The 25341-nt window shown below is 46.9% G+C and overlaps 1 protein-coding gene across 1 annotated transcript in view; it reads right to left on the bottom strand.

The window, feature by feature from the left end:
- Positions 1-25341, bottom strand: part of LOC125959138 (insulin-like growth factor-binding protein complex acid labile subunit) — a 65602-nt gene that overhangs the window by 5437 nt on the left and 34824 nt on the right. Inside the window, exon 3 of the mRNA XM_049691945.1 lies at positions 3573-3984. The gene's annotated coding sequence lies outside the window, so the exon portion shown is untranslated. The remainder of the gene's footprint in view (positions 1-3572; positions 3985-25341) is intronic.

Here is a 25341-nt window from a genome sequence, read left to right as displayed (position 1 = left end):
TGGATGATGAATTAAATGAAAATGTCGAATCACTTGAGCCGGAGGCCGTTGTGGGGGATCCATTGAAGAAGAAATTCCGTTGCTTCGTAATTAGCAGCGACGTTCGCGCGGTGGCTGCGGGGTAAAGCGGGAAGCCGTTTGGGGTAAAGTTGTTTTTCATTTCACTTCACCCAAGCAATTGGTGCTTCATCATTCTCGCGATTTGAGTGCCGGAGCTTTGGAAAGGTTCGGCGCGATCGCAAGCATTTCTTTTTTTTTTTCGGGGGAAACTTTTCGTTTTGCTTCACTAATTCATCATAAGCTCCGCCGATTCCAGGCGAAGCTGGATGATGCACCCTTGCCCCTTGCCTGGTTTCTGAAGCTGACAAGAGCGTTAAGGGGATGTTTCTTGAACCTTCGGCCGGATCAAAGGGATCAAATCATAAGCAAACGGGGAGCTGAGCCGAGAAAAAATAAGTAATTTTCACTGAAAATTAGTTTTTTGCACGTCGCTTTTCGTTACCGTGCTGCGTGCAGAGACAGGTCTAATCAAAGGCCTGTTTTCATTAATAGAAAATAGCGACAAGCATACACACACGCGTGCGCACCTCCGACTGGATGGTTGTGTCAATAATTCCATCCGATGAGTGCTGTGACAATAAATCATTGTCCCATTGTTGGCGTGTGTCGCTGGTAATGATGATTCAGAGTAGTACGCTCGAACAAATCGTGAAAGTGCAAATACAAAATCTCGTATACACACACACACACACGAACACACACCGAGAGACCGTGTTGCATCAATTCCAGAGAGGGGCCATTTATGTCACATTCTATTAAACCACGTGGCAAACCAAACCGTAAACGAAACCTAACGACAACCGATCGGTTTGACGTGTATTCTGTTGCGTGTCGCTCCGCCAAACGCAGAAAAAAAGGTAGGAAATGTGATGCCATGAAGTGCTCCACGTGGTGCACACGTATCGATGGAGGCGCCTGGTTTTTGAGGGGGAGAACTAACGAACGAGCAACCCTAGTAAATGTCAACTAATATTATTATTATTTTCCATTCGGGCCTTCCAATGAGGCTATGGAAGCGGAAGAAGGAAATGGCAATGAATGAATCGAGGGAATGAAAAGCGGAATCGTAAACTGAAAAGAATTGGATCCATCGACCGTATCGGGTAGGAGAGGGATCGGGCATAAGCGAAAACGGAATGATACGATGCATATGGGCCAGAAGTTTGTGGCTACGATAAAATGCCTTTGTAAGAGGGAACTAGAACACACATTCTTGGGTACAAGTGGTACCACCAAGATTGTTGCGCAAGGACAACAAAAGAGTGCTTTGTCAAACCACCGCACGTTATCCTTATCAAGGCCGAGAGGAGTGAAGAACGGTTTTAAAAGGAAACTCTTTTGTATCCGTCACATGCTGCTATCGTATCGTATCGATACATGCTGCTCGGCGTTTTATTTATTTCCATAATTTTTCGGATCCTTCGATCGAACGAGGCTAACGAATGTCCCCAGAAATCAACAAGTTGACCCTGTCACAATCGGAGTGGGGTTCGCTCGGTGGAAAACCTCACAACCCGGGGAAACGCGAACCACCCTACCGTGTTCCTATTGTGTGTCTTCACACAATTCGATTTTCGCCGTGCTAGCAGAACAAACCAAGCCAGCGGTACCAGTGTTGCCTGGCTGCCCTGTTTCTTACTTTGTATTTTTCTTTAAAAGAAAAGTTGCTTAGCTGTCCAATCAGATTGAATCGGTAAACCGATTTCCTTTGCCGACGCGAGTTGGCCCATCCTTCCCGTGGCTTTCACCTGGTTCAGCGCCTTCCGGATCGGTCACCGGAACATAAATTAGCCTCGAGGCTTTGATTTATATCGGCTTATTTAGAAAGTTAGGCCTACCAAACTGTGGGTTTTATTTTTGATTTGACCGGTTTATTCCACCCGGATCGTCCTTGGGGTAAGAGTTTGTTGGGCAGACCGTTCTGCCTTCCCCGCTAGCCAGATTGCTACTGTCGTCGTTTGTGGTGTGTTGCGGTAGCGCTTGATGTCAACTAATCGGACAGGGGGAGGTTTGGTGAAGCGGAATGGATTGGACACATTTATTTGGGTAAAATATGTGGCGAGAAAGCGAGCTTAGTGTGACGGTTTGGTTACCGGACAAGTTCGTTAGCTTTTCGGGAGATAGGGATTGAAATTGTGTTTTTATTTATGGTTTACAATTCGATGATTATCGCCGCCGTGGTGTGTTGGGAGGAATTGTGCCAAACGGTAATGATCTAATCGTTTAGTTGGTTCCGTTTGAGGTCGATATGAGTTGACATTTAATAAGTGTAGATAAAGTAGTTGTTCACTTATTTCAGTAAAAGAAAAACATAAAAAGAAAAACAGAATCACCAATGAAGAGTTGAACGACTGGAAATGATGAATATATGACATGTTTTACAAGGATTTTTATCATTATCTAAAAGTCGTTAGATGTGTTATGGTGAAACAGTGGAATGTTGAAATTTGATATAATAGAAGGAAATAATTTGTATTAGATGGTCGAATCCACAAACCAAATAAGCAGGAATGACCTCTTCGACATAATCAATTATTGCCAGCGAATTCTTACCGTAACAAATTTCAATCGCAAAAGATTTACGTAACCTGCTTTATTGAATTTGTTAAGCATTCTAGCACGTAATTGGCGAATTGTTCCAACGTTTACTCGCTTAATGAAACAATAATTCCCATTTATTGCGCACCGCCAGGTCTGGGTCAAGTAAAAAAAAAACTCGTTTCATCATTGCTTCGTCATGTTTACCTTGATTCAGGCTCGCACTACCCAAAAGGCATCAGAAGCCCCGGCGAACGATGCCAAAGACGGCTTATAATCCGCTACATTGTACCAAGACTTACCAGAATGTAATCTGGTAGGATGTGATTTGTTGGTTTTGCCGTTCGTCTTGTGCAACATTCTGGTCTTTTGGAAACAGCCTGGCGGAAAAATGGTGGATTCATGGTTGCCAAAATGACGGCGTACCAGCGTTATCAGATGTTGGTGGAATGATCTGTGAAGAATGCTGCTCGCAAGCAATGATGATGGCCAGCGCAAGTCGTAAGAAAAAGAAGCAAAAGAGACGAATAATGGGAGCAAGCGTCTCGTAGCGGGTGCTTTGGTTATGTGGCTTTCGGTCCGTGTGTCAAGCGAATACGAGAGAGAGAGAGATTACGAATCTCAGCGCTGTAAGAAGGATACTGGCGGTGTGGTAGTGGATGCAAAGTTGCGATTGCGACGAAAGATAGTTCCGATAATTTTCACCACCAAATCTGATGCTGCTGGCAGCTGTTGCTGAAGCTCGTTACATCGTGGAACAGGGCAACAGTTTGCTTCTTTCTTACGGGTTGTGAACGAAGCGAGAGGTCGCTTTCGGTGACCTAATGTGGTGGATGTACTGGATGTCATCTAGCTTTAAGAAGAATGTTTTCTGCTCTTTACTCTTGAGAGGGAGAGGCACAACTTTTGTCATTCAGCAGGACTATAGCTAAGGAAGAGTTTACAGCGTCTTAAATTAAACGAATGAAGCTTACCTTGTTGTTAAGATGATGGCATTAATTTACATATGAGTAAATATCAATCCAGTAAAATTGCTCAATCACTGCTGTCAGTTCAGTTTCGCTACGTTTGACGCGTTTCAATAATGATTTAATGCACACGGCGCTCTACACTTTGTTCTGGCCAAACAATCAAATGGTCATTGACATGAGATGAAACCATGGATTTTGCTATTTTCGCGCGTGTAATTGTTAGTAGTATACAGCACAGGGTGGCATCACTTCACCAACATCACCGCCTATCCTTGTCAGTGCCATCGACACGCGGCACTGTGCTACCACTTAAGCATCGATAATTATGAATCCGCTGGTGGCGCGATGCACGATCGATAGATTTCATTTGCACGAAATGGACACTTTAGTCGAGCGATTGGCGGCTCACTTCCAGCTGTAACGAGACGAGAGATGGTATTGGAAATTATCGATGTGGTCACAGTTCAGGTGATGTCGAGTGGGGCAGCATAACGCTTGTTGTAATGAGTTGTTTGAGCGCTTGGGATGCAGAGCTTCATGTCCAGTGAAATGCTATGTTTAAACAACTTTAAATTAAACGCCATATTTAATATATTCATTAATGGAACTCCCTTTAAAGTATCATTACTATTATAAACCTTACTGTTAAACTGTAGAGCAGTTGACGTACAACAATGATTGTCAGCCCACAGTAATGATACTTGTACATAATACCTATTCTGTCTGCGGATCCCAATTTTACAGTTCACTCCTTCGCTCATTTTCTTCGTTGAAATGAAATCATCCGCGAGCTTTAGTGGACCACTCCACTCGAACGCGCAAGCTGCAACTGCAGTCAAGTCAAGGAGTCTGGACCAAAGATTTACATTACTTCTTCCCATCACATGAACCAGACGGAACCGGGCCTTTTAATGGAACATCTTAAAAGGCAACATAATATTTTTACGATGCTAATCGTAAAATGGCAACGGGTACTGCTCACCGAATGGTGCGTTTCAATGTTGCTGCGCATTCACTCGGTCAAGTATATTCCTGAGCCAATGTTTACGCAAGATGCACGTCAGTACGCATTATTGGCCATTATTTTAATGCCGAGAATTATCATTGGCGTTACGGCGAGAAGCTGGTTGCATCTTACTGCCGACGGAATGTTAAAACAGCATACCATTGTGAGAGAGGGGGGCGCATATATTTCCTTTTATTCCTTTCTGGCACCAGTCCTGGTCGATGGGCATAATGGGGAATACGAAAACATGGAACTAATGTTCGCATTGCAAAATTACCATAGACTGACGACTGCCACCCTTGTCTGTTGATGCTGTGCGAGGGCTAGCATTTCTAACTAATTGTTTCGAGGGGTGCTTCTCCGATTCGTTCCCCCTGGGCTTTTCGTTTCCCGGTGATTGAAGTGGCTTTCGGGAGCATAATTTTACCCGAAATCCCATGAAACGGAAATTGCATCCGAAGCGGAATTGGTTACGGCCATAAAAATGCTCAATTTCACCTCTCCTCCCCACACATTGAATCCAAAATGGAATGTCTGCAAAAAATGACCACTCTGTAACGAGCTCGGTATTTAACGTCAGTGCCAGACGAGCGTTCCCACTTCTTCATTGTTTCCCATGATGCTGGGACCGTCAGTGGGGCAGTGAAGTTTGTCCAAAAATTATGAATTTCATGATGCTGAAAGTGTTGCAAAACAAGCAAACCGGAGAGTGCTACCACAAGTGCAAAAACCTCGAAGTGCTTCAAGCGCTCGCTTCCAGTTCCCGGAGCTAATCAGCACAAATCATTCATGAGTTGTTTGGCAGGACTCGACTCCTCAAGCGGCGAACAGTTGCTACCAATCTATCTAGCTGAAGGGCTCACCAACAGGAGCATGCTAGTTAAGGTCGTTCCCAAAAAATCCCCAAGTGAAAGCAGTTTTGTGTGCTTTTCTTCTGCCTTCGTTTGCAATTTATAGACATTTTATGGTAATTCCGGGCACAGTAAAGTGATACTTATGTTTACCAAACGATTCGGATGCGATTTACTGCCATTGACTGCCGGCTTGCCGTACCACGACTGGTTGCATTGGTCAATTCGCAAATGGGCACTTCAACGGTCGCCCTTCGCTAGAAAGGAAGTTGCGCTGCTGACGCTGCTCGTGTTTGGTGCTGGTTACTGGCCGTGGGATGGTCGCTCCAGGCGGTGTGGCAAGTTTCTTCCTGGTATTTAGCATTGCGGGAACTGGGGGAGCCCGCAAGATGTGTTTGATGGCTTCCGGGATTCGCTTTTAACATGGTGTTAAACGATTTGGGGTCTACAAGAACCGCTTATCCATCACGAAGGGCTGCATATTCCGTTCCATTACATCCGCTACATCTGGTGCCGCTATCGAGCGTTCGGGATGCTCCGGAGGGATGATCTTCACTCAGTAGATGGGAAATCATCGAAGGAATGGTGGTTTTTTGCAAGTTCGCACACTTTTAGAGGATTAACACGATGACAATAAAAAAAAACAACCATGCTGTGAAGCATTATCACATTATTAACATCGCCATCGTGAGATGGTTTATCGAGCTATTCCTCCTTCCTTTAATATTGCTTTAATGCGAACAGAAAGACAAACAAACCAGCTAACCATTCGTCGCTAAAGGCCTTCGATTAGTGTCAACCGATTCCGGGGGTTGGCAAAAGAGGTCACACGACCATCGATAAATCAAATTCCCGTAACAATACATTCAACATTCCTATCTAACCAGTGCGTACCGCCATTGTTCCGATCAGGAAATTTTGTGCCATTTATGATTCGGCTTACGTTTCAGCAAATTAAGCCCGTGTTTCGTGCTTTCGTGCTTTCTTTTTGGGCCCCGGGAAAATTTATGGAGTGTGAAGTGCGAGCACCTCGAATTAGTCCTGGTCCATGGTGCGAACGCCTTCGGAATTCAATTGATTGTGATTAACGGCTGTAGGTGGTTGAGTGGGATGGTTGGGAGGAATGAAGGGTGGGTTCTTTTACTCCCCCAGCATAGCGTGCTCCCGTGAGAGACGCACCTCCAAGTGAAGACCATTGCGGGGGTTTGAGCAACTCCCGAATGCTATGCTCATCCCATGGCCGGAGTATTATCCATAAATCAGCATAGCAATCAATTATCCCCCAAAAAGGGAGGGTCAATTAGAGGACCAGAGACTCCCTACGGACAACCATTGGTTTCCGATTGCCAGCATTCGACTGGTGGGTTCCGCCATCCAGTCGCCAGTCATCGATGGCTAACCGTGATTCGTTATTTATCGAGAGTATTTAGATGATGGTCTCGTGATTGGCAACATTTGCATTTTTGCCAGATTGGCACAATCTGATTACGCGCAACACTAGGCAATCGAGCTTGGTAATCGAAAATGGGAGATACATATCGCTACATATTTACTCATTTTTCATACCTTTGCTGCTCAGTGGACCTTCATAATGCACACATTCACAAACAAACGTGGTCACATTACGAACAATTAGCCTATTTCCATATCTCACTGTCGCTTTGAATTGGCCAACTCTCGAACACACAGAGGCACCGTCCGCGGTTTTTGCTGTGGCCAGCATGTACCAGCGCCAACGACCACATTTCAACCGAGGCCAAGCGAATGAAACCATTTAATTATGCGGGATTTTCCCTTATTTTTCCTGCTACTGTTCCACTCCTTTCCCCTCCACCCCTCTCCCTTACCTAGCCGTTCCAACACATTTTAAAGAACCGCAGCCACAACCAAAGGCTGGCCGTGTTGCGGGGGCATGCTGTCGAGACGGTTCATCCCGTGCGCCAGTATAAAAGCGCAGACAGACGATCCTGGGCGAAAACCGCACGTCGTGGGTAATTAGGATGAATTTACGTATTAGAACAGCAGCGTCAGCGGTGGACTCTCTTCCATACTTTCGTACACCAACGTACCGCTTTGTGACCACTCCGGTCGGGTGATGTCTGTGCTGGATGATGATGCACCGTGACGTGGTGACATGTTTTGACTAATAACATGGGTATTACATTTAGCCTGCTTGTTTGTCTGTCAACAATTTATGCTCTTCTCCTCCTCGCGCTCTGCATAATCCAAGTCCCAGCCATAAGGGGACACATAATTCGTCAATTAGTCTGGGAGCGGTGTGTGAGCGTTCATGTCGAGGTTTTCGTGGTAAAATTATGATTTTCTTCACCCTTTCTCTGCCATTTCTGAAAGCTAAGCTAAGGATTATTTATCAGTCAAAAGAATGAATCCTTAAAATAACCTTTCGTTGAGTAGAATTATTATCGATGTTAATGATAAGCCAATGCTTGCTCGCCCAAATTCCCAAACTGAAATGTTTAAGCGTACGTCTAATCACTCTGGTGGATTTGCATCAAGGAGGCTCTACCTGGCGCATTAAATAGCGTCAAGATGTTGTCTTCTTTGCCGGCTCACTCGGTCACGTCCTGCCGGTTAGATCATCTGTCAACGTAAGCGCTAATTAAACGATAACAAGATCAACCGATTGTGCCAATAAAACCACGAAAGCCACGAGCGAATCGTCCTTTTTGTACAAGGTGTGCTACGTGCCACTGTTGCCCACGGTTGGAGTCTAGTGAACCGAGTTCACCAGGGTGGTTCGAAGCACCGTTACAACTGGCATCGGTCAGCGGAATGTTGATTACGGATTCCGCCACTTTCGTATACCAAACCCGTTGAAAGGAAGGAAATGTGCGATAGGAAGACAGCTCCAAACATCGAGTCCGAGAAACACGTACTTTGCAGAAAGTAATAGCCTCGATGTTCTGCCATTATCCAGCACAAGCACGTCGATTGTATTTTGCGCCAGTGCGCCGGGAGACAACGGTGTGAAGCAGATGGCTGATTGCCGTCGATGCTGCTCTGTTCATTAATCTGGGAGAGACACATTTCGAGGACGATGTTGCCCTATTGCTTTTGATTCAATTATGACAACGGAGGTGGTGACTGCTGCTCGTTGAATTGCCTCTTGAATGTACTCAAAAAGCTGCACGTCCGGAGGTCACTAAAATTCGAGATCCTTTTTTTTTTTTGGGACACTCTCATTAGTGTATTCCGAAGGCTTATTGTTGTGGTTTCGCTGGAAAGCGGCTCGGTGAATTGAAGTGGAAATCACAAATTGCCACACCGCTGCTCCACACACACATCCACACACACTCCAGAACATCACGAAATGGAAATGTACCTTGTAATGGCGGTAGCAGAGTGGATAAGAGCGGATCAACCTACTTATGCTGTGTCCTGTTGTTTTTGTTCTTCATTTTTCCACCCAACAGCCAATGCAAAGAGTAACAGGCATGCCATGCCTAGTCGCTGTTGGTGCCGGACTGTAATGGAATTAAAATTTCATAAATGGAAATAGGGTAGCCCAAAAAGGGTTTTCACCACAAAGCGATGCTGCGGCTGGAGAGGAACGCACGAAAGTGGCCGATCGTTACCGGGACCATTTTCATTAGGATTTCAATTAAAAGCAGCCGGCAAATGGACCGATATGGTCAGCCCTGAGGCGGTGGTTTCCATGGGCTCACGTTTCCAGCCGTTTGCAGAATGGGATGCTGGAGAAAAAAAAAGTTAGGACCTTAAGGCCTGGGAGAGATCACGCGCTGCTTGCCTGATAGATGCAGTGTCGGAAAACTCGTGCTTATCCGCACTCCGGGTAAATAATCGTCGCTTTAGCTTGTCGATTCGGATTGCACGGACTGTATTTGTCTTTTGCAGTGTAACACAACAGGTTAATACGCTTCAAATTAATTCCTAGGATCCTGGTAGTGTCCATGAAAAGAAAAGGCAATGGGCATAGCATTTAATACAAATATGTTCGCAGATTGAGGAGCTTTTAGGTTAGGGATTCCCCCTCGAAAGTTCACCTCAGAGGCGAATTATTAATGTCAGCCCATTTGCATACTCTTTTCGGCTGAAACATTAATGTCTTTATAATGCATGCGGTTTTCGCTGTTTCGCAGGTTTCCTGCAGGCATTCGTGACCTTCATTATCTCTCCGCTTCCGCTTTGCCAAGCCCGTGAGTTGCCTGATTACGGATTACTGGTATGCTTAGACCCCTTTTTAGTCTCCAAAATGCGCAAGCGATATCCATTTGTGGCCGATTTCTCTTCATCATAAGCTCGAATTCTGGCAGGCAGTATCTTATTTTTTGGTATTTATTGCAGTCACTTAAACCCGTTTAATCTCTTCCATTCTCCCCGGTGCCACTGGAAATGGAGCACTTAATCTTCTTTTGAAGTGCGCTTACTCCGAACTCAGGGGTAGCTTAGGCAGTGCCTGTAAATCATGAGGCTGCGGGAGAAGCATAACAATTATGCGAAGAAACTTCCCGTGAACGGTGTTATCCTTTTGCCTGCAGTGGTTGTTTTGTAGTGCAAATCTGGGGCTCCATAACAATTGTCTTTCTGATGTATTGTACTGGCGTACCAGAGACCTTTTGTTGTGTCGAATGCTCAAGGGAAAAGATTTATCAAATGCTCTATCTGGTAGTGCACTTCGTTTAATTTGCCCATAAGTGCATTCCTTGTACTTGGTGTGTATCTTCCAGTGAATTATGGAATGTAATAAGTGATACAACAGTGGCATAACAATGGCTGGTTATAAGTTATTGCGGGGGATGTAGCCTTTTTCTGTGCACTACTATACTTCTAAAGTTAAAATATTCGCTAATAAACTGCAAACGCAACAAAACCAGTTTGCTTGTAGCCTCATAATCTTATTTCCCTTTTGTTAATTGTTTTTGAAAAAATCACGAAACAATAAACAGAGATTGCGCTTCTCTGGCCGCATGCCTCACATAAAGCCATATCGTAAGGTTGCAGATATGTAGCAGCATTTTTGTCAAACGGACAGGCACGAGCCAAAGTGTTCAGCGACACGACCATACCACGGCTGACGCTGAAAGGACAAGCAAGAAGACAGACAGTTCAGCCCCTGTCACGTGCCGATAATTTATAATAAACTTTTTTAATTAAATCGCAATATATCGAAATACAAGACAAGAAAGCAACTAACAAAGATCTCTTCGCTTCGTACGTGTTCGCTTCGATTGGCGTTCGTATGATGCGCATGGTTGCGTTGCTACTGCATCAATAACTCTTTATTCGAGTAGAACTGCAGCACATGCTGTGCTTAATAACTGATCAGCATTCTTTTGGGAGCGAAGAAATGATTGAGATTGCTCGATACGAATCATTTGAAGCACACATTCTCCTCTCGCTAGCTATCCAAAAAGGACAATTATTATTGCTGCAATCCATTCGTTCGCGACGAGGCACTGAAGGAATGCGACACACCTTTTCAGTATTTTTTTTGTTTCGCAAATCCAATCATAATTCTCTTGTCAATTGAATGGAGTTTTGCGAAGAAAGTTTGTGAGATCGCGAATGCTCTTTGGTAGAGAACGGATTCGCATCGCAAATCCGATGCCCCGCAACGCCGCATATGTTTTCCTTCCTTGCGACGCTTTTTGTCGCTGGACTCGAAAGGAAATGACACAGAACGATGCACGATACGGAAATGATAGAGCGAAGAAGGACCGTGAAAGTGCACGAAGACAATCAGATTTAAATTTGAAATTGCAGGCGAAGGAGCCGCTTCCCTATATTACCACCCACCGCGCCCCTACCAATCGATCGGTAGCGACGCGATGGCTGACGGATATGACAATCGATAAAAACATAATAAAATATAAATTTAGATTGGTATTCCCCTTTCCGGCGCAACAGAACGAACGGAAGGCAAATTCAGTAGACCGTTCGCTAAGATACTTGCGATTTATTGGTTGCAGACATGGAAAATGGGGACCTCCGCTGTGTACGTCCTTTGAGCTGCCGCTTGCTTTGCTGCTTCGTTTGTTCGTTTGCTGCGGTGACAAGTGAGTTTACGAGTTGAGTTTTTCGACATTTCCGCATCCAATGGGTTTCATATCCGGTGCTGGCTGGCTCATGATTGCGATGCTTAATGTGCAGTGCTGTCGGGGGAAATGGCGGCGAACGCGGCATGATACAAAGGCACAAAGTTGTAACGATTGATCAACCTCGGCTTTGGTGCTCTAATTGGCTCTTGTAATCAGCTCAGTAATCTTCTGTTATTATCGTTGCTATGCGAGCCTCAACGGAATGCAAACAATAATATTTGAATGATTGCAAGAGGCATAAGAAATATGTTTGGAATCTGACGACAATATATCATTTAACTTGGGAATTCTGTGGGAAAGCAATTTAGGAGTGACCATTTCTGCATGCCAGGCGTTATTGTTTTTTTTTTTTTGCTAATTAACGGATCCCGGATCATTTCCCAATTACGTACTACCTCACTGGATGACAGGGCAGTGCTCATGTGAAGAGAATAATGATAAGCTTCTCGAAAATAGGATCAGCGTAGCACACCAAAGTACGCGGCTACAATTTGATTCTTAATTAGTATGGGATTTTGCAAATAAGCGTAAGCTCATCAATTAATGAATACTAAATTATATCCCCTCAACTGCTGGACCTCGCGTCATGCTCTGGAAATTTGCGCAAATACCATCGCGGAGGCATTCCGAGCATATTTTTCCTGCAACGCGATTCACCGAGTTTGGGGTTGCATTTCCAAATGCTTTCCCGTGCGGAAGATAAATATTTGTCTTTCATTACTCGAAATTTTGTTGCCGGTAATGATGATGATGATGATGATGGCGATGGCGATGCTATCCAGGATAAGGGCGGCATGTTTGAGTGAAATTAAAAACCCTCCGATACCAGCTAATGTTTGGGAGTTTGTTTGTTGGCCAGTTTGATTATCACTTTCCCTCGCTCGCTTGCGGCTCGCTTCGCATCCCTTGATGCTGCTCACGGCTCAAGCTCGAGATAATCATTGCAATTTTTGGGGCGATTTGCAACACACACGCATACACATGGACTAACACAAAAAACAGTTACCCGTATCCTGCTTCTCGGTGAACCGAACGGCGGAAACTCGACGGTATTATCGGATGCACTTTTTTGTTTTTTACCTTCATCCGGACCGTCCGGTCGGGTCTCCGGTTGGGCCGTGAGCCGGAACGAGTTTCAGTATTACATTTTGGCGCATTCCCTGTGATATGCTAAAACTTTTGCATATTTTGTGGAAAATGTTCATGTTGATCGTTTGTTGAATTCTCCCTTTTTCGCAATCTGCAAGCATAATGCTACTGGTTTTTTTTTCAACCTAAGAATCGAAGAGCCAATCTACGGCGCTGAGCTGGGGGCAGAAAAAGGGACGAACACAGCCAACGTTATTGAGATTAATTCAGTTTGCGATATTGCGCAAAACCGTGGCAGTAACATGGCGCGTTGGCTTATCAAAATCCAAATGAGGTAGGAAACGGAAAAGCGCCATGTGCGCGGTTACGCTCGCGGACACAACGTTCAGAGGGATTACCGGTGGTTTCGGTGCGTTTCCCTGCTGTTCCTTTTTTCTCAGTTCCGCCTTAAAACACACAGGCACACACACACACAAACACTTGTGGGCGCTGGGTCAGCATAAGCAACTCCGCGCTGCCGTGCTTTGCGCGTTCTCTTTTGATGTTTGTTGTTAATTTTGAATTTGAATTTTAATTGAAGTTGATGCATATTTTCGTTATTATCATTTTCCCTCGGTCGCCACCAAACCACTCACATACACACATACGCGTGCGCGCGCGCGCTCGTGCACAGGTGTAACGGTAAGTGTGTTTATTCGCTCGCTACCGTGTTGACTTTATCCTTTCGACGGATGGACACTGTGCTTGTTTTTTTTTCGAGGAAAACTCGACCCCCCCACATCAGGAAGGCTATTGGAAATCAAATCACTCGATCTCGAAGGTGATCTTATGCTCTATACCGCAGGATGCGAGTTTTTTTTTGTAAAAATTAAAAGCTTCCACTGTTTTGTGGTCACGCGAATGTTGTGTGGAGTTTATGAGGGCAGATGCTTTGCATCTTTTTTGTTCCATACTTGCTCAACAAACACTTTCACTGTTTGACTTGAGTTGGCCGATCTTCTTTTCATTTTTTGGTATTGATGTATGAACAGAATATGCGAAGCAGCAAGAGGCAGCCAGGCGGGCAGGTTGATTTTGCGTACGCCAAAGTTATGCTTGGTACGAAAAAATCTTTGAAGTTTTGGTTTTGCGGTACACGTGCTGCTAGTAGCGATGCTTTTTGCTGGAAATCGTGGACCGTTTACCGCAACGCATTGTAGCGGTGCTGTGCTCTAAAATGTTTCCGCCAATCTTGTTAATTATGAAGCGTCTATCGCGCGAGGCAAAGGACGGATAGCATCGTTTGCGCGCGTGCCTGTCCGTGTACTTGACTTTTAATCTACGCGAAGACAACCTTTTCGATAGAATAACTTGTTTTTATAACTTCAAGCAGAGTATGAAAGGTAACATTTTATAAAAGAAAAAAGCAATTTGAACAACTTGCTTTAACACTACTGCAGTGACCCGGGTGTGCCGGGCAGTGTGCGAGAGACAATTCAATTAAAAACCCAATTCACCATCCAATGCTACAGAAAGCGGAGGAAATCCCTCCAGTCCGAGCAGCGTTGCGAGAGTGTCAAAAGAGTGAAATGTCTTTTCCGGAATCGTTTTGTGCGATTCGCCATTTTCCACCGTTGCACCCTCTCGGTCACCTTCTAACGCCCCCCTCTAAAGCATATTTACATTTGCCGTGATTTTTCGCAAACATCTCCCTAATGGGCCGTAATGGATGTGAAAACGGGCGAAACATACCAACCGGAGGCCGCACGAAACGAAAGCTCTCGCTCTTGGAAGGTCTTGTAGGGAAGGCTTTGTAAATTGTATAAATCCCTCCACAAATAATTCAGCCCAAGTGCACACCCAACGGAGGCACTTGAAGAAAGAGGCGTGAAAAAAGCGTGAAATCTAAAAGTACGCAAGGCCGGGCCACACTGAGAACCACACCATCGGGTGTGGCTTCGCTCAGTACCGGAATGTAGGGGCGGCGTTGAGAATATGAACCAAGTCGAAGGAACGTTGACTAGAAAGCTCCGTGACCGTACCAAATCGTTGACACACCTGATGCAGAACCACCGCTCCTCGTGGAACGCGTGACTTCGTGAAAGATTGAGATATCTTCCGTCAACGAACATTTCTCCGTCGGAATCCGTGTACCGAGCCGTTCAATCGTAACCCGGAACCGGAAGGACACGGACGGACGGTCCAGAAGGGAAGGGAAGAAGGTAATTTATGCACCAATTCCTAATCTCGGCCTACCGGCAGCTGTAAGCGGGAGTAAGTTTTTGCTTTCCTTAATCTTTCTGCTTTCTCGCCGGCTTTTCTCTCTCGTTACTGCCGGAGTCTATCACGTCTCATCGCCGTACTTTCCATTCATTCATCCGTCTAGCTCCTGTTTACCTGTTTTCGGTTGGTTGGTTGGTTGGTTGGCTGGTTGGTGGTGATGCGAGGAATCAATAATCCCTTGCATGGTTTTGCTTCGGCTTTGACCAGCGTAAGTGGAGTGGAAGAAAGAAGGAAAAAAATATGAACCAAGGGGCCAAGCTTCTAAATCCCTCGGATGTGGAGCAATGTGTTTTCATCATTTTGGGACCGATGAGCACCTCGGTCTGTCGGAAGGTGTAAGGTGGGCAGTATCTAAACGAGCCCCCACTGGTCTTGGTCAAAGTGTCTTTAGATTTTCGGGTATGAAAGATATCGCCGGGTGCGGTCCGGATTTGTGATTGGAAGTAGATCCATATTGCGTCCCTGGTGATCAGGTGGAACACGCAGCACCCCAGAGGCGGGGGACTTTACTGTGCAAATGGTGTACTTTCTCGCAAGGAAATGATGAACCACTCGTACCCGGACTCAAGGTGCGCCTCGATGGTGCACTGAATATTGAATCAGATATCGCTATCTATTCCGGGGAATGGCGGTGCGACGTATACAGGAGGATGACTTCTATGATCGATGGAGTTTTATGTGGATCGTGTTTTGCATATGCCTTGGGTGGGTAAAGGTGGGCGGATTATACTGACGCCGGTAACGCTTTGATCCGTCGCTTTCGAAATACATATTAAGGCCATGGAGGCAAAGATCGTCAGGCGTTGGAGTGTAAAATTCATTTGAATAAGGCATCGCTTAGCGCAGCTTGTGTGCGTGCTCGATGCTGCTGAATATGCTGTTTGGCTTCGGCTTTTTCACTTCAGCAGATTCAATAGATCAATGTGTGTCCTTTTACATCAGAACCATCCCGATCTTTTCGGGATTTTTATCGAGAATCCAGCCTTCAAAAGTAACCAGGAACAAAATGGAGGCAGAAACGTAATAAGCTTCGATTGCTATCGTGACAAGCAACAAGCGACACACTAGACCACGGGCCGTGGAGTGATAATCGACAAGTATCGCTGCAATAAGACGAATGATCGAAAAGCAAAACTGCGCTAAACCCGATCGGCGTCGATAGTACGGCTGTGGATTGACAGCAGCAGCAGCAGCAGCAGCAGCAGCACATGTGCCCGGCGGCGCACAGGCGGCGGCCTTCTTTCCCCACGTTTAACGTCGCACCAATTTCGCGATTCATAAAAAAGTCAATGAGCCGAGTGAACGACTCACCGACGCAGGAGGGGTTCTTCGCTGTTCTTCTGGGGAAGAAGAAGTAGCAGCAACAGGACAGGAGCATAAAGCGCCACCGTGTGCCCGGGCATCTTTGAATGCCGGGCTATCTTGAATGGAGCACAGAGCGTCGAAGCGAACACGGCAGCGGCAGCGCGGTGGTGGTGGCACTCGTGATGATGGTGCTCGCAGGAACTCCGGGAACCGGGCGTGTACCGTACGCGCACCAACTGGTTTTGACGTCGTTCGTGTGCCGCGTTTTTTTTGTGTGCTTGATCCCGCCACGCCACTTGGAGATGTGCGCGAGATGTGATATAATATGCGACCGTACGGCCACAAGATGTGCTTGTTCATATATTTATTTTTTCGCTTTTGAAACGCCTTTGAAGAAAGGTTTCGTATCCCGCTGCTGCTGCTGCTGCTGCTGCCGAGTCGAGAGAAGAGGTGAGATCGGTGCTGATAGATCGAGGGACCCCTGGGTGTTCAAGCAAACCGTGGTGTGCACTTGAGGGCGTCGATAGTGTCGAGATTCTGTTTTTTTTACGTTCATATGCATACATGTGCTCGTGCGTGCATGTGTGTGTGTTTTGCGATTCTGGGGATGGTTCGCCGAACGATTATGGGACGCTTCCGTGTGATGTGCTTGGGCTCGGAGCGCCCCCGGGAGTATGCGAACACGACACAAACCGCTTGCCGGCTTTACTAGAGGTGCTCCTCGAAGTACCTTCTCCCCTTGCCGCAGGGGGATTTTGTGTTCTGAGCAAAGAAAACCTTTTGAGGATACCAGGGATCGACATGTCGATATTAAAAATTTTCGGGACCATGGTGTTTGATCAGTCTTTTGCAAACACAATATTCGAAATCCTTGAAACGTCTGGTGGTTTCAAAATGGTTGCAGTAATCTCTGCACTTACATGCAGGAGGTGACATACGTGGTATCCATGCATATCCATGTCCGTTTAAACAACGATTGGATACTTCAACAGAAATTATAAATTATCTTTAATCCGCAACTCAATCACAGTGTCCAAACAAGCCGCCCCTGCTTGATCTTTCTCACCGCACTGTAAAGTCCGTTGCAATAGTAGTGAAGCGAGGAAGCCCAACCAACACTACAAGGTGCAACGCTTAAGGGCCTATCAACGGCAGCAGCGTCGTGGCCGTCTTTCCTGGCTCGATATGCCTCCGGCATATTGGCAAGCGTCTCCGGCTCCCGGACTCCCGGAGCATTTGATTTATTGCGCACCAGGCGAGGCAACAACAACAAAAAAAGTCCTGGCCAACTTTTGTGTTTTGGGCAATTTCTCTGCTCCCAAGGTATCTGGGCCCCTTCCTCTTCCTCCCTGTACGCCACACCGTCAGCCACATGAAGGAGAAGGTATAAAGAGCATAAAACAAAACATAAAAGCCACGGGAGATCTGCCGCGTACCAGTAGCCACCGCAACAGAGCGCCACCAACAAAGCGCCCGGCAACTACGGCCCTGCAACCACGACGATATACTCGATCATGAGCAGGCAGGGGACGTACAAGCACACGCACGACGCTCGTTCGCGACTTTCAAAGGAAAAGCTCACCGTCGCCGCGGGGTCAAACGCGGAGGAAGGGGCGAGTTCTTAAAATTTGCTCGATTTGCTAAAAACACGCTTCGGGCGCAGGCTGGCTGGCCGTGGAACGCAAAAACACAACCCAACATTTTCGCACGATATGAAAATGGCGCAAGAAAACTGAACAAGCCAAGCAGCAGCAGCAGCATAAAGCATAAAGAGCGCGTAAAAGGACGCACGGTTAACACACGGGCACAGGAAACGAGATCAAGATTGATGAGCAGCTGCGCTGGTTTGCCGGCAGCCAAACCGGAGCACACACAAACACACACACACACACACAAACATTTTGTGGCGTGAGGCAGCTCGACATCGATCGATCGAATGGATTGGACGGACGGACGAACGGATGGCAGTGAGCTTCTTGAAAGCTCCGGTTTCGTGAAGATTTTAGCTAGGTTCCTTTTCTTTTTCTCCTTTTCGCCTCAATCCGATCGAACTCAATAGCCGTGGCCACACGGAGCGAAAATTTGCGCGCAAATTTGCACATTAATGCCAAAATGTTTTCGCTTCGTGTGGCAGGGGTAAAAACCGGAAAATTTATGCCGAAATGTCAAACGTATTGTTTTCATCTGTGTTTTGGCCGCTGAAGTTGATTTCCGAATAAATTTTGCAGTTTTTAACGATTTTGTTGCTGTTGCTGTTATATTTATATTAAAAATGCAAAAACAATACGAAAAGAACCTACATTTTCGTAAATAAAGCGTTCGATAGCGTCAAGGGTTCAGCGAAAAAGTCCGCGGACGTATAAAAGTTTGACAGCGTGTAAGGGTTAAGCGAAACCGTTTTGGCATTAATTTTTTCGTTTGCGCTAGGGTTTTCGCCCCGTGTGGCCACGGCTAATCGTCGAGGCAATAGAGAAAGAGAAATAACGAGAAAGAGAGAGAGAGAGAGAGAGACGAAAAACCTCGAAAGGCGTCCACAGCGCCAGAGCTATGCGACCGTCAAATCTAATCGTAATGGATGATCCGGCAAAGGGTTCGATGAATTGGCAATCTCCATGCTTTTCGTCCCCGCGCTTCGGTTGGCTGCGCCGCGCGATGCTATGCGATGCGATTCCCAATCCGCCAGGTCCGGGGTTCGAGGTCCGTCTGGTGCTGGTAATCCGATCAGGTTTTAATTACCACTGGATGCTGCTATTCCATGGAAGGGCTTATCCGGCAAGCACGCTGCATAAAATCCCATTATGATAAGATTATTATCACTTCGTGCAAGGGTCGAGCGAAGCGCATCTTCACCTTCTCTCGCTGCACTCTTTCGCTCGCCCCTTCCACCGTTAAACCGGGTACCTCCATCGTGTAAATACAGATTACGGCAGTTCGTTGGGGAAGATGGAAGACCACATGAGCGGCTGCTGATGTTATGCTGCGACACAATCCGAGAGATGAGCATACATGTGATGAAACAAAAGAGCATCATCTGGAAGCAAAGTATGAGCGATGCGACGTTGGTCCGCAATACCGCAGAATGATGCTCGTTCTCGGGCGCAGCATGGGATGCTGCAACGTAAATCTTCTTCCACCATCGATAATCGGCTCAGAACATGCAGATAGCCCGGTTGGCCGGTGATGGAATCAAGCAAGACAGAAAGAAAAAAACCTTAATTAACAAACCGCCACGCGAAATACCGTCGTTCACTAGGTCGCTGTCGAATGCAAATTTTTGTTGCCCCAGGGCCCATACCGCCGTGCATGTGGCGACAGAATGGAAGATGATGCTGCCGTATAAAGCAGTGTGTGTCTGTGTGTGCCACGTGTGGAGCGGTGTGTAAGTAGCTTCCGATCTTCTCGACCGCATTGCACTCGACACGGTCAGAAATGCTTCTTCCGAGCTTCGCCTCCTTCAGGGTGCGGCGTTGAGTCCATTGAACCACGGTCCATTGCATCGCGTGTACAGAATTAATGACCTCAGGAATGGCACCGCTTACGGATTGAGACCGGTTCGCTCGTTCGGTTCGTGCCGCCAAGAGCAGGAGGATGTAATTATTTCTTCACTGGACAGCCGCTATCTTCCAGGTGCAACTGTTGTGCGTGCACTGTGGCCAGCAACAGTTCGGCCAGCGTCGCACCATGGCTGGTAGGTTGGTCAACAAATGCCACTCCACTTTCCCACGATGCGAATGTTGCGACGCACTTATGGTGCCGGACAGGGCACCAAGACATCCAGAATCCGGCCCAGCGGCCATAAATCAAACTGATCATCTTGGGCATCAGCTCGACCGGGATTCTCGCGCCGACTCCCGTCGTGTGCGTTAGAGGCAAACGGAGGAAAATCAATAGCAGAGCATTCGGGGAGCAAGCAAGTGGTCGCTTCCGGTCGCGTGGAGTGTCCTGCGCCTGCGGGGCTGATAGTTCAAGGTTACACGCATCCATTTCGTGGTCTCCTGTGCTAAAGATCACTGCGTATCCGCGGGCACAATGCAGCCAGCAAAGCAGAATGTGATGACCAGCGAATGACCGTTCACTGCTCCGTGCCAGTTGATGGTTTGATCCTCTCGACCGTGGACCATGGCTGATGGCTTGGAGTTGGAGATTTAGCATAAATCGTAGCTCTCCCGGCTCCCGGGCTCAACGCTGCAGACTGTTTACTCGTGTGCTTATTCTGAAATGCAAATCCGACTCCCGCTGATGGGATGTTGATGTTGTCTAAGGTGGCATCTACGGTTGCTCCTCTTCCAACGAAACCCAGGTGGCTGTCACTGGCTGGCAGCAACTTGGGTGTTCGCCAACGATACCTAGTTTCCGCGGAACCAGCAACAGCAGCAGCAGCAGCGACAAAGGCAACAACCACGCCGACGTGTTGTGTGGTCCTGCTACCAAGCACACGCAGACAAACGATCGGTAATTAATATTTACCGACATTAAGTCGGACGTTTATGAGCGCGGTCGACGAAACTGGCAACTACCGATGTTGGGAAAGTGCGTGGCGCGTGGCGAAAAAATGTAAATATCGTGATTAGAAGTACTTATGGCCAGTGTGACTGACTGTTCGTTCAACTGGTTGCGGTCTGGACCGTCGCTCGGTGTCTGGCCGATGTGATAAGATTAGTACTGGGGTCCGCGCGGTAGCTGGGGCAAAAAAGGTGAAAACGCAAAAAGGCGTCATTAACATGCGAAAAGAAATATGAAAACCCGTTGTTTCCGTGAGCATGGAACGAGGAGCGAACGTTGAAAAGGATGAATTTTAATGTTCGCCATGACACTTTACATTTGAATGCGTATAATTAATGAAAACATCAGAAGTGACCCAAACATATCTGACATATCTGAGTTCTTAAAATATGTCCAGCAACCCTTTTTTGTACCGCAAGCAAAGGTTGTGAGGTTTTACAATTAAATATTATTAATTTTTTTTTATCTCTGATCGATACATTTATCCACAGATTATCGTTTTTCTTTCAAATATCTGAACTTCTGAAATTCCAATTCAAACAAATCACTTGATTTTCCAAATGACATTTTCTGCATTGAACGATGTTTATATTTCTATTAATTTCGATTCAATCTACAATGAAAATACCGTATGAAGTTGGTTTGAATTGCATCGATGATTGCTCCAGCTGCAACATAGTTGGCAACATAGTCTTGTTGACACAGCACGAAACAATTCCACAATGGCGCTCATGAGAGAATGGCAATTGAAAGCCTCAATCCTCGATCCATCACTCTCGCCAGAAATCCTACGCACCCCCAAGGGGATGAGGGGATGAAAAGCCAATCATAAAAGGATGTGTTGATGAATTCTGTTTGTCTGTGACCGGGGGCACATTGTGGTTAAACCGACCCATCACTCCGTGCTCTCCCCCAACCCTCATAGGAACAGCCTTCCTCATAGGTGCGCTGGAAAATAAATACGGCAACAAATAAAGTCAACTCTCTCAATAAGCACACCAACAGAGAGCCCCAGAAGAGACGGACTTGGTGTGCTTCGAAGCACACCAGTAGCCACTCCGTACTTCCCCCGGGGGAAGGGCGCTGGTGAGTTTGATCAGTGAAAGTGTTTGTCGAAGGAGTAAGGCTCTCGAGAGGTCAGACACACTAGAGGAGGCGCTTCGTCCGGGGGTAGGGGGAGGCGCGTTGGACAAGACCAGACTAGCCAGCTAGCTGTAGCCAGCATGCTCTAGCCAGCTGATACCAAGGGAAGCTTGTTTTCCTATTGTCAGTCAATGTTTACCGAACGTTTGTGAGCAAACCGTCGTTCCTGTTTTTCCTCTTCGTCTTCTCCGCAGGAAGACAACTGCTCTGCACGTGTGTGTGCGTGTGTGTGCATGTGTGTATCTGTTTTGCTAGCTGGACACGTATGAGAGTGGGTGGCAGCGGGTGCTGCTATAAACAGAGGGAAGTGTTTTGCTTGCGTGAGCGTGTTTGCGAAAAGTAAATTCAATAAATAAAATTGAACAATTGACGTCAAGAGTAGCCTCGCGCCCATTCTGTGAAAAAGGCAGAAAACATTGACATTTGCCGCATATACACCAGTGTCTAGCGAGCTGCTGGCCGTAATACGAAAAATCCGCTTTCATCCTCAACCACGTAGCGATTGTCCTTAAGCAGAGATTCGCGGCTGGCTTTCTTTGTCGACATGTCGAAACGATATTGAAAATCGAAAATGCATTCCTGGAAACGGCGAAATGTGGAAGGCTTCTTTGGTCTCGTTCGATGCACGAGAAGATCGGTCTCAACGTGCCACTTTGATCTGATGACATTAGAGGGAGCTCAGCTCCAGCATCAGCATCAGCAGCGGATAGCAAAGGAAGGTTTCGGGCGTGGGTGGTCGGCCTCTCGACCTTTTGTAACACATTTGTCTCTCGCCAACCATAACCGGCAGCCGGCTTTCAACACCTTTTTTCCCAGTCTTCTGTTTTGCTCCTTTACGGCAGGAGGCGTTTGGGTGCTAAAATCAATTTTCCACTTTGAAGAGGAGTGCCGCACGTTAAAGTGAGATGTATGTGTGTGTGTGTGGCCCACCTTAAGTGACCAAACCCTACATCTTCTCGCCTATGCCGTTTGAGGAAAAAAGAAGGTCCAATGCGTTGTTTACCCGTGGGCTAAAAGAACACACCGCCGGTACATAGGAGAAGGGTGCAAACACTACCCTCGACCACCAATGCTTGACTTACGAGCCGGACCACGAGTCTGTGTGTTTCAAAGAGGGGAAATGGGCGACCAATACTCCTGACTCCTAGGAAATGTCAGAATCAATTCCATTTGGGGTTCCGCAAAAACCATTGGCATTAATGCAAAAACGAACTCGTTACCCCTGATGGGGAGGGTAAGAGTAAAAGGGAATTTTGTTTGCTTTTCGGTGTCAAAATGTAATTATCGAAATTGAATTGAGGGTTTTTTGTTTGGCCACCAACTTGGTTTGGCGCAAGCCCCAAGTGTCGATGCCGGTCACTGCGGTGTATGCGGTGTGGGGGAAGGTTAACTGGTTAACTTGAACCATAAGTTGGCCGAGCCAAAGTGGCACTCTGGGGAATGCGGAATTTCTTGGCAGAAGTACTTTTTACCCTTACGCCATTTCGAACATGCCATTCGACTGGTACGCTCGGTGGCTACTCTGGCCAATTGAACTAAACGGTGTTCAGTGCGCTTGAGCCCGGTAATGGTTGGCACACGTTCAACTGACTATTCCGCCGGAAAGGGAGAAGGCAGCCAGCCATTATCTAGGTGAACGCAGGAGTTAAAAGAAATATTTGTTTGCAGTTGAGAGCAGAAGAATGGTGCTAATTTATTGCGGTTGAAGTGGAGTAATAGCTCAAGTCTTAAGGAGTGTCTTAAAGAGGTTTTAGTACATTAGGAAAGCAGATATGGCATGTGTTCCTACGATTTTATGACATAAATGATCACGTGTTTCCTGTAACGCTAGTAAACACACGATTTCGTTCACTAATTGACAACTGGATTAGGATTAGTTTTCATGTTTTCTGCCGACGAACCTCTTGACGCTTGAATCACACCCTCCGTACGAGGGCAACAACTTGGGTCGACCATAATGTGTGACTTCCGAAAGGAACCGCCTTCCGAAAACGCAATTGACAACAATTAGAATCATGACATCCCTTGTGTGGTGTGTCATGTTGCACGAACGAACGTAACCCAACACTCAACCCCCTTTTCTTGGGACGAGTCTTTTTCATTACCACTTCGCATCGACCCTCCGGCTCACAACGACGGAAGATGGAGCAATTTACCACATCAATTCACCCATTATCTGTGTATGCTATAAATTATCAAAGTTGTACTTGCAGGCAAGCCGCCGTAAAGGACATGCCCTTGGCCCAAGAGTGTACGAGAGAGAGAGAGCGAGAGAGCGAAAGCAGGGTTGCTTGACAAACTGCCACTTCCGGTGCTACGCTGGACTGGGTTTTAGTAGTTGGCGTTTTTGCGTTTTCTGGCATACCGTGGGCCTTCGAAACATACTCATTGCGCAACGACAAAATACTACGCACCCCAAAACGCTCATAGTTCGCCGGCTCGCCTTGTTTCGAAGGAAACTTTTCTTATAAATAATATTCTCATCGCTCCGAGCCACGGCAATGAACGATTTGGAAGCCTCTACGCAGTTGGGGCAGGCGTGTAGCTCCCGAAAACGCACCGGAAACCAAACAAAAAGGACTACTACAAACAGCAGCCAAACAGCGACCGGCAGGCAACAAAGTCACACATTCTGCAATAGTTTTGTAAGGGTCTTGTGGGAAGCGGAACAATGGACCGTGCCTCAGGGGCCCCGGAAATGGGTGGAAAATGAGCAGAAAGTAGTGTAAAGTGGTCCCGAATGGGGTTCTTTAGCTCTTCAGTGTTCCTAATGAGCGACATGGTTACGATTGAGCTTTTGGCCCCCACCGCTCCCCGCTCTTGTGGCATTCAATTTTGACAGAAAAGGTAAATCTAGCCAGCTTTCACGCCTTGCCTCTAGTCTGCTTCTATTTTTGGTTTTGGAAGCACGGACCCAGGTAGACACGCACAAAGCCTGTTCAGCTCAGATCTGCTCAACGGAATCCACCTTTTCATTCCCTGGACTAGCCCGGTACGAAGTGTGGGCGAGCCTCTTACGCAACCACTTTCCGGACCTTTCCGGCAGGTCTTACGGACCGATCGAGACCGAGGTACTGTCCGTTGGCCGGCAGGAAAAAGGATGTGGATCCTATGGGTCACAGTAGGAAAAAAAACCCCCGCCCAAGGGCTTGGACACTAATGGAACACGAAAACAAACAGCAGGCGCGGTGCGGTGCGGTGTTGTGGGGCTCGAGCATCGGTGGAGCAAGAAGTTTGCTGCAACCCATCATCACGCACCGCTCCTCTCTGGTCCCAAGGGTCCGGAAATGAGCGGCGGAAGTGTTTTGTCTTTTCCGGCAAACCCGCCAGCCCGCCAGCTAGCCAGCCAGCCAGACGCATTCCGGAACCGTGCTGGCGTCGTCGCAGAGAGAACGAGAGGGAGAGTGACAGAGTGACGATTAGTTTAGTGTGATTGACACATCTATTGCGTGACATGGTCACAGCTCAACGCAACGCGCTGCTGCGATCCTGACCGTTAGAGGTTGTTGTGTCCACTGGTCCGGGAAAACGCA

Source organism: Anopheles darlingi, chromosome 2 (genome assembly GCF_943734745.1).
Source record: "Anopheles darlingi chromosome 2, idAnoDarlMG_H_01, whole genome shotgun sequence".
Classification (NCBI taxonomy): domain Eukaryota; kingdom Metazoa; phylum Arthropoda; class Insecta; order Diptera; family Culicidae; genus Anopheles; species Anopheles darlingi.
Note: the sequence above shows the minus strand (reverse complement) of the source record. Positions and strands in the feature narration are given on the sequence as shown.